This window comes from Orbicella franksi, chromosome 12 (genome assembly GCF_964199315.1).
Source record: "Orbicella franksi chromosome 12, jaOrbFran1.1, whole genome shotgun sequence".
NCBI classification, from domain to species: Eukaryota; Metazoa; Cnidaria; class Anthozoa; order Scleractinia; family Merulinidae; genus Orbicella; species Orbicella franksi.
In genome coordinates, this window is record NC_138156.1 from 17998762 (window position 1) to 18008751 (window position 9990).

The 9990-nt window shown below is 40.1% G+C and overlaps 1 pseudogene across 1 annotated transcript; it reads left to right on the forward strand.

Annotated features, from left to right (window-relative positions):
• Positions 1–7978: 7978 nt before the first annotated feature.
• Positions 7979–9529, forward strand: LOC145463398 (uncharacterized; annotated as a pseudogene). The gene is made up of 2 exons (XR_014041329.1): positions 7979–8298; positions 8753–9529. The product of XR_014041329.1 is annotated as an uncharacterized LOC145463398 (transcript).
• The last annotated feature ends 461 nt before the right edge of the window (positions 9530–9990 follow it).

Here is a 9990-nt window from a genome sequence, read left to right on the forward strand (position 1 = left end):
TGTGAATACCCGTTTATAAGTCAATCGGTCTTGAGAGAATTCATTTTACTTGTGACAACGTTCAGCACACGTCTTCTTTTCTAAAGCGTAACATTCTTCCCTGTCTTCGTGGCTATGGAGTTGAGCGATTGCTAGTTGTGTGACGCTTTGAAGTAAAAGGACGATATTTGATGTAAGTGATTTATTTTGGCGCTATTGGAAACCCGCTTAGACAAGTATAATTGCTGAATTAGGAGCGATTTGCAGTGTTTGTAAATGAAGTTAAATCTTTACTTCAAGCGCGAAACGTTTGTTTGAAATTCCTTTGATTTTGTTCTCAAGGGTTAAGATACAGTCTATCATGATTTCAGCTTCTAAACATGTGCTTTTCGGTTTTAATTTATTCCATGTTTCATCTCTGACTAATTATGTTAATTCTTCAATGGTCGCCCAAAATGCCTTTTGTTTGTTCAAGATTCCTTTGAATGATGCTTTTCTCAAGGGAACAGTCGAGATCAAGGAGTTTAGATTTTATTGCAAACTGCCATTAGCAATTCATTTTCACTTGAAGCATTTCAATGGTATTTTTTCTTCTCACCTTTTAGCCTATAAATTTTTGTCTTCGCTTATTATTCGTTACTCGTCAAAGATTGCATTTACGCTAGATCAAATTATTTCTGTTCCATTTTTGATAGTGTTATCTTATTTGAGACACAATGACCAGCTTTCTGTAATTTTAGCGCAAACGTTTTGGACATTGAAGTTCGTTTGAAACATTGTGCGATGACGATAGAAACCGGTCTTCTTACTCGATCAACATGGCAATGACGTCATATCTTTTAATGTTAGCGCAAAAGATTTGTTATTAAAGTTCGTGACATTTGACATTGTGTGATATTTGGTTTAGTGCTCTCCTTAAGAGAGGGGGACTGGGGAAGCCAACCACTGTAAGTATTCTGATTGGTTCCCGATGAGGTAATCGTCCCATGATGCTTTGCACCACCCCTATATAGGCTAGACTCGGACCCAAGTCTCTCGGTCTTCGTCATGGCCGCTTGCCGGACAGACCTCTGTCGTTTAAGACCACAGGACACTGTAAGTATCGAGTTTGAAGTTGCATGACATTTTTTGCGTGACCCTGGCGTGATTTGTGTCGCCATGGAAATCCGTGAGACCGATCCCAGTCCTCCGTCGAGGCTGGTGGGCTGTTTTCCAATATGGCCGACTTTCGTGGGCGCCGCCATCTTGAATTCTTAATTCGGCTCCGGACTGGCTGAAATTTGTGGCGGTCATCTTGGATTTGGAAAACAATAGCATCCATTGTTCTTAATTCGACTCCTGATTGGTTACCGTTCATATAAGCGTCTATTACTACTAGCTATTACTATTACTATTACTATTACTACTACTATTACAATAGCATCCATTGTTCTTAATTCGGCTCCTGATTGGCTGAAAATAAATAGCGCCATCTTGGATTTGGAAAACAATAGCGTCCATTGTTCTCCAAACAATAGCCTATTGTCTTTCTCGGCTCCTGATTGGTTACCGCTCATATGAGCCACCATTACTACTTCAGACAATTAAATCATGGAAGTAGGTAGTCTCACCTTTTTGCAATTTGACAGCTTACGCGACACGTGCACTCATGCCGCTTGATATTTCGTGACTTATGACGTAACCACTCTAAACGGGTTTACTATTTCACCGGATGTAAGCCTGTTTTTCAGCCCAAGCGCAAATTTTCGTTTGTTTGTTTGCTCAGAAGTCTCAGAAGTGACTGAGAAGACGTTTAATGGAATAATAATAATAATAATAAAATATTTATATAGCGCCAATATCCTAAAAGTTCAAAAGCGCTTTACAGTTAGAAATATTAAAAACAATTAAGACAAATAAAGTAAAAATAAAAAAATGTCGCTAAAAAGTTATAAAAATGCTTTCTTAAAAAGGAACGTTTTTAGTTTATGTTTAAAAAGGGACACTGAGGAGCTGTTCTTGATGTCAGACGGAAGAGTGTTCCAAAGTGTAGGAGCTGCTACAGAGAAAGATCTTGCGCCATATGTTTTCAAATTGAAGTGCGGAATGGAAAGAAGTTCTTTAGAAGATGAACGTAGCTGACGAGACGGAGTGTAAGGAGTGAGAAGATCACGAACGTATGAAGGTGCCAGATCGTTTAGGGCCTTGTACGTGATGAGTAGAATTTTAAAGATGATACGATAGTTAACAGGAAGCCAGTGGAGATTAAACAAAATAGGTGTGATGTGTTCGTGTTTTCTAGAGAGGGTGATGAGACGAGCAGCGGCATTCTGGACGTGCTGTAACTTTTTTAAAAGACAGTTTGGTAAGCCATAGAGTAGAGAATTACAGTTATCCAATTTTGAAGAAACAAACGCATGAACAAGTATTTCAGTGGTGGTCGATGACAGGTACTTCCTTATATTGCTGATATTACGGAGATGATAAAAAGATGATTTGCAAATACTTGCAATATGTTCATTAAAACGAAAATGATGGTCAAAAATGACACCGATGTTTCTTGCTTTCTGTGACGAGCAGATGGTTTCATCGACGACAGAGATTTCTTGAAGGGTTGGTCTCGGTAGATGTTTTGCGGAGATCACTAGAAGTTCAGTCTTATCCTTGTTAAGTTTAAGACGATTAATCAACATCCAGTGATCAATCTCACGTACACAGCGCTCGATGTTGGACACAGCTAAATCCTTATCACTGGGTATAGTTGGCTGAAAGGACAGATAAAGTTGTGAATCGTCAGCATAAAAATGATAACTCAAGTTGAATTTTTTTACAATGTCTGAAAGGGGTGAAGTGTAAAGAACGTACAAAATGGGTCCCAACACTGATCCTTGTGGAACACCACATTGAAGAGCATGATCTGAGGAAGCTGCACCATCAACAGAGACATACTGCATGCGATTTGACAGATACGATTTAAACCATAGTAACGGCTTGCCAGTAACTCCAAAGCGCTGTTGTAGACGGAAGAGGAGAATATCATGGTCAACAGTATCGAAAGCAGCAGAGAGGTCCAAAAGTAATAAAATTACCGTTCTACGTTTATCAATTGCTGTGAGGATGTCATTATGCACGCGAATGAGAGCCGTTTCTGTGCTATGATGCTGTTTGTAGGCAGACTGTAATGGCTCATTCAGGTTGTTGTTGTTAACATAAGAGATCAGTTGGTTAGCAACCAACTTCTCAATTGCTTTGCTGAGAAAAGTAAGATTCGAAACAGGGCGATAATTTGAAAACTGCGTGTGATCCAGAGAAGGCTTCTTAAGAAGAGGACGTAGCTTAGCAACTTTTAATTGAGAGGGTATTTGGCCAGATTGCAACGAAGTATTTATAATCTTGGTGATAAATGGAAGCAGTGTGCTCAAAGCATTTCTTGTGACATAGCCAGGAAGAGGATCAAGATCACATGACTTGGAAGATAATTTCACAACACATTTGCGGACTTCGTCAACATCTACCAAACTGAACTCATCAAACGTATAAGGACAGACCCGGTTAACTTCAGGAACTTGATGGATGATGAGAGCTGCATTGTCTAAGTCGACCCGTATTTTGGTGATCTTATCAGAAAAGAACTCGACGAACTTATTTGCGAGATCCGAAGGCGAGTTGCAGGGCGGATATGGTATATCACACTTTCTATGTAATAGACTGTCAATTGTTTTGAAAAGAAGTTTATAGTCCGTCTGATTATCACTGATCAGCTTAGTGTAGTAAGTTCTCTTGGAAGAACAAATTAAAAAGTTGACTACACGGCATTGATCAATAAACAACTGGCGGTCGACTGGAAGTTTGGTCCTTCGCCAACGCCGCTCCAGTCTCCTGCGATCTTTCTTCAAATTGTTTATTTCTTCAGAATACCAAGGTGCAGCCGGACGCAGAGTTATTGTTTTGGTTTTTACAAGAGCGTGGATATCAAGTATGGAACTAAGAACGCCATTATACTCACTGATTAAGTCATCAAGGCACGGAAGCGGTGTGGAAGTCAAAGGAATGGAAGTCAAATGTATTTTGGGTTCTTGTTTTTGAAAGTATTCTAACGCATTGTTGAATTAAAAAAATTAGCGTTTCGCATTTCTCTCCCGCTTCCCGCCCTCTTAGAACTCCCGCTTCCCGCCCTTTCCTCTCCCGCCTCCCGTACCCCTCCCGCCCCCTATTCTCCCGGGCTCCCGCCCCCCTGTCCCCCCCCCCTCCCCCATATTAGTTAGACGGAGAAAAGAACGAGGAACAGGCGTTTTTCGCGAGTGGAAGTCGTAGCGAGTGAGCTAATTTCATGGGATAAAAGAAATGAGAACTTTTGTTCTTGTACAAGCGCCATTTCCCTCCAACCATTAGGTTCGTCTTAATTCATAGATGGAAGAAACAACTCACCGAAACAGAGAGGATCCAAATGCGCTAATTACAGCTGTTAAAAACCAACCAATCACAGCGGTGAGGTGAGGTGAGGTGAGGCGTAACCAGGCGACTTCCTCGCCTGGCTGCAGTATGTAGTCGAAACTCAGTAGCCTCGATTTCCGCCGCTCTCAGCCTAGATGAGACGTCATATTTTATTTCCGCGAGAACTGAAATAAAATTTATTTGCGGGAAGAAATTCTCGAGTAAAATTCAACTCGCCCTCACCAATCTGCGCTGCGCCGGTTGCAGCCGCGGTGGCTTGGTCAGAACCAGCGTATCAAAAACAAACAATTTGAAATTGTTTGTTTTTCTTGCCGCAGATCAATAAAATTTTGGTGATTTTCTGGTTGGGGCCAGAGTAGTTTAACAGGCAGTACTGGTCTTTCATTCGGTCTGTGGATAACGAAAGCTGTTACTGAGTTCTAAGGTCTTGAAATTAAACAACCTTTCAGTTAGAGCGGATCGGTAAAGATTTCGACGAGCTTGTTTGTCTAGGTTATTGTATTCTTGCTTGGTAAAAGAGCGGTCGTTTTGGACTTAGACGGGCTGCTATGGAGCTGTGGCGACGTTGATTTTTACGTACATAGGTTTGACTCTGAATAACCCAGGGGTTATTTTTGAGTTCTAGAGTCTTGAAACTAAAAGAGCTTGCCTTTCTTGCAAAGGGCTTGCCTTTCCGTTTGAACGGCTCAGTAAAGATTACGACAGGCGTGCTGGCCTAAAGGTCATTGTATTCTTACCCAGTAAAATTGAGGTGCCAATTGACGGTGCCGTTTCGTTTTTGTTTTTCCGGTCGATTGCAAGATCATGGTGTTCGGCCGTTCTATTTTCTGTTCCTAAATAGGACCGCGATCGCGCTGAAACAATTCCTGGCTGGCATGGCTCTTTAAAGTGGTATGGTACCCTAAAATGGACGAAAAAGTTTGTTTAAATATGGTGAAGAAAGATTAATTGCGTGCTGTTGCACTCAAGAAGAGAAATTACATTTTGAAAGTTTTACTCGAAATGGTTGCTATGGAAACCAGCCACAGCCTTTTGAGGTAGTGATTTACAGTATTGACGCCAACACTTCCTGCTCTTTTACAAAACAAGATTTGACTGTCAAATAAGCATGTCGTGTAAGTTTCTGTAAACATTGTTTCCAGCGTCAATTTTTGTTTTCAAAAAAAAAATCTGTTTCTGCTACTCTGCAGAAACATTCTTTGTTCCCGTCCGGCATTGAACGTTTCGCGGTTTTGCCACGACCGGCAACATTCGTTACTTGGCAGCCATCGCTCGCTCGTTCCCAGGTAATAGGGTAATCGTTCCCAGGTAAAAGCTAATCCGCAGTTGGGAACAAATGACTCGAAATAAGGCGTTCAATTTTTTTTTTTTTTTTTTTTTTTTTTTTCATGCAGTGTACATTTTAATCAGATTTAATTACAGAATAGAGAAGTCGAGTGAAAGTAAAACAATACATCTTTAAATTACTGTATAAATCGGAACGTGACGTAATGTGAAAAAGCAGCAGGGAGAAGTCCAGGAACTGTGAACTGTACAGGTTTTTTAAAGAGAACAATGTCGGGCTTCTGGGTTTTACATTTTCAAAGCTCATGCATCAAGTTTTAGTGTAACAATACATTTCTTAATTTCGTATAAACCACACAGCCGCTTCAAAATAAATTTAACGTTTTGGACTACGGTTCACTGTCTGTTTTGGCTTGTCACGTATTGACAGACATGGTTCGAGTTATCGAGGGTAAAATTATATAGAAAGTCACCTGAAGGGAAACGAAAATTGCTTCGAGTTAGCGGGAGGTTCGAGCTATCGAGGGTTCGAGTTACTTAGGGTAAAATTACAGTAAATATATGACGGAAATCCAGGGAAAATCGATTTTGGTTTCGAGTTAGCGGGAGGTTCAAGTTATCGAGGGTTCGAGTTACCTAGGGTAAAATTACAGTAAATATATGATGGAAATCCAGGGAAAATCGATTTTGGTTTCGAGTTAGCGCGAGGTTCGAGTTAGCGAGGGCTCGAGTTATCGGGAGTCGACTGTATTTCTACGAGTACTGTGAGTCTGCTGACAAATCTTAAAAAAATTGGGTGTTTGGAAAAAAAAGATTACGTTGTGTGATAAGGATCGCTGAAGGTCTGTTGGTAGTTGTTTTACGACAGTTATGAAGATTGGTAGAGTTTGCTTTATTAGTAATCTGTTGTACATATATTTGGGCTTTTATATGAGCACAGCTGTTTGGCTGTTTGTAAATAGTTGCTCAACCTGTGACTTTTCACGTGCTGTTGAAACAACAAATCAAGCCGTTGCAACTAATTTAAAATTGCGACTGAAAAGTTTGATACTATCTGTCTCGTTAGGTTGAGCCAACCACCACTCTACAACAAGAGAAATTCAGTGTGAGTTGTGACTCGGTCAGCCAAAAGATTTTCACAACAAAGGTAAGAATTTTCTTTAGAAATCCTCTTTCAGTGAGAGAGTTTCCAACCTAACCATCCGTTAGGCTATGACTTCTATGGGCTAACGGGCTTAGTTACAAGCTAGAAATCAGCAAATTGACCCTAGTAATTTCAATTGTATTGCAGTACAATCTTGCCCTTGCCACAAATTGCCACATTAATTAAGATTAGCCCTTGTCTGGCTTAGTAGCTCAGTCCCTTGTGCGTTTGAATCCCAACCCTGCCAAAAGAATCAGCTTTCTTTCTTCTTGTAGTCTATTTTTTCTTCGCTGGGGCTAACGCGCAGGAAGACATTTGCTGAAGATAATTTCACCTTCTATAGTATTGTTTCTGAGTGTATCAACAACGCGTGACAACTGAAGCCTCAGTTGTGCTGCGCTCGAAGAAATGCCTTACAGAATAAAGAAAGTTTTTACAAAATAGCGCCGAGAAATCGCCGAAAATTTAACTAGCTTTAACCGACAACTGGAAATTCAAGCACTCCCAGCCAGACTCTGTTTTACAGAAGTTTGATACAGCTGTGATGTCTACAGACTGAACATTGTTAGTTATGTATGTGGCTTCATAACTCCATCAGTAGAACTGTTGTACTTGTAACGGGGAGGTTATGAAGCGATGGAGCCCTGATCGAATTTCTTTTTTTTTATTATTGACATAAACAAAGGTGCACAAAGATAAACTGATAGATGTAACTTTCGATTGCAAAAAAGTGTAGACAAAAATCTTAGCTAAAATCATTTTACTGAGCTGAATATTCGCATGATATATATTGTAGCTTTACTATGAAAAAATAAAGAGACTTTTTCTCTTGGCCTTACATGTGGTGCTAATATTCCTATTGACTAGTTCGAGATCCTCTTAATGAATTCAGTTTTGCGCGACATTTCATGAAGGTGAATTTTTAAGATTTAACCGACTTTGACTGATACAATAGACAATTAGATTATAGGGTCGAAATTTCTATGGGGCGATAGTTGATGAGGCCGAAGGCCCTAAACTATCACCTCATAGAAATCGAAAGCGAAATCCTAAGTGTCATAGAGCCAATAAAATTCACGGATTCAAAACAGAGTACGGTAAATTTATGCTAAAACCAAAACTAGATACAAACGGACGCAGAAAATGTTTTCCATTTTTGTTAGGAAACACTGCATGAAGAATATAGGACAATCATTAGTTTACTTCGATGATCAAAATCTGAATTCTCTTTGCTCATGCCATCGTTACATTAAAGCTCTTCAACTGGCTCTTGCTGATCGAGTTCCTATTGTGTTACAGAAGGGCAGGTTTTAACCTGCTCTTTCTCAAGGGAATTTTTCTAAATCTATACTCAATACAATACAATTTTAAAATTTCCCTTCCCTGTGTTACAGATCAGTCATGCGCGTCAAGTTTGTAATCTGCTTTCTATTGAGTGTCTGCGTAACCATTACCTGGTAAGGACCATGAAGAAGAGGTTGAAGAGAGTTTTTTAATTACAAACTTTGTAACGGTAGATAGCATCTACTTAAGGTATTTTGTATCTCAGTGATTGTAATTTTCTCAAGAAAATAACCTTTATTTGAGGTCGTTGCTAGGATAGCGATAGCCCCTGTCGCTTTGAAATCGTAAAAAAATAAAGTTATAGAAAATTCTAAGCCAAAAGTGGCGGCTGACGAGATGTGGCCAATAACAGCAAGTAGTTTATTAGTAATTTGGAGACACTTGCACCCAATTGTGCCTAACATGCTGCAGTTAAAAAAAAATAAAGAACACCAGACCCGTTTGATGAACAACGACTACATTAATAAAAAAAAGTAACCCAAGACAATTTTTTAAACAGGAATATTGTAAGGGAGTGGCAAAGGAATGGCAAGGAAAATGTTAATTTTTTATCATTTTTCAATTCAGCGCTCCTTGTCCGGTGTTCTATGGAGTAGCAAATGGTAAACTCTACAAAATATATCCTGAACCTCAATTTTCCAAGGAACATTGGATCGGATCAGCCATCGAATTAGGCAGTGGAGGCTGGGGCGACTTCAAGTTCCTGTTCTTTCATCCACACGGCACCTTGTATGGAGTATTACATGGTAAGTTCTACAAGGGGGCATTACGTGAAGGCACCTCGTCAACGGAGTGGATTGCTCAAGCAACCCTTATCGGAACTGGGGGATAGGATGACTTCCAGCTCCTTTTCTTTGACCCTGACGGAATGTTGTATGGCGTTCATAGCGATAAGTTTTACAAAAGGGGTCCGCCAACAGCTGCTAATGACAACTGGCTTGGATCCGCCACACTGGTGGGGTCAGGTGGATGGTCGGTCTTCAAGCGCCTCTTCTTCGATGCACAGGGAAACTTATTCGGCGTCGAAAACGGCAAGTTATACAAGAGGAGTCCTCCCAAACACGCAGGTGACAGCTGGTTAGGATCGGCCACACTCATTGGCTCGACGGGATGGAATGATTTTCAGTTCCTTTTCTTCACGGTGGATGGTGAGTTGTATGGCGTCAATGAAGATAAGTTGTACCAGCTTCCACAACGTGACGACTGGCAGACCTCCTCGACGCTCATCGGTGAAAATGGCTGGTCCGAGCTTAAATTCCTGATGGCAAATTGGCAAGATTCCTAGCTGTCTTCACATCCAATACTTCTACATTTAAACACGTAGACAATAACCTTTAATGTGGGCTAGACTGTATTAATTAAGTCGGAGTGGAATTAACGTGAAGGGCTTCTAAATGTCTATGAATGTTTCCTTTTTGTAGGAAATACTTAGAATAAATGAAAGACGTACGATGTCATCTGGATTCTGTGTTTTAATTTCTGTCTTGCAGTGAAGATCTCAATGTTGGATTACCGTAAGAACCCATTAGGTTATCATTTTGAGCCGTCGCTAAGAAAAATTTATTGTCAAATAACCTCGTCATTTTTAGTTAGTTCAGAGTTATTTCATGTGCTTTAACTTTTCAATGATCAATGTTCGAGAGGATTTACCTTAGCTCAGACATTTCTCTGTTGATCGAAAATTCTAGAAAACCCGGCAGCGGCAGTTTTTTTCCAATTAATAAATAGTATTTTATTTTATTGTGTTGGAAAATAGTTCTTTAAATATCGCCGTCTCTTTGTACACTGGTACATTTGTGCTTGAT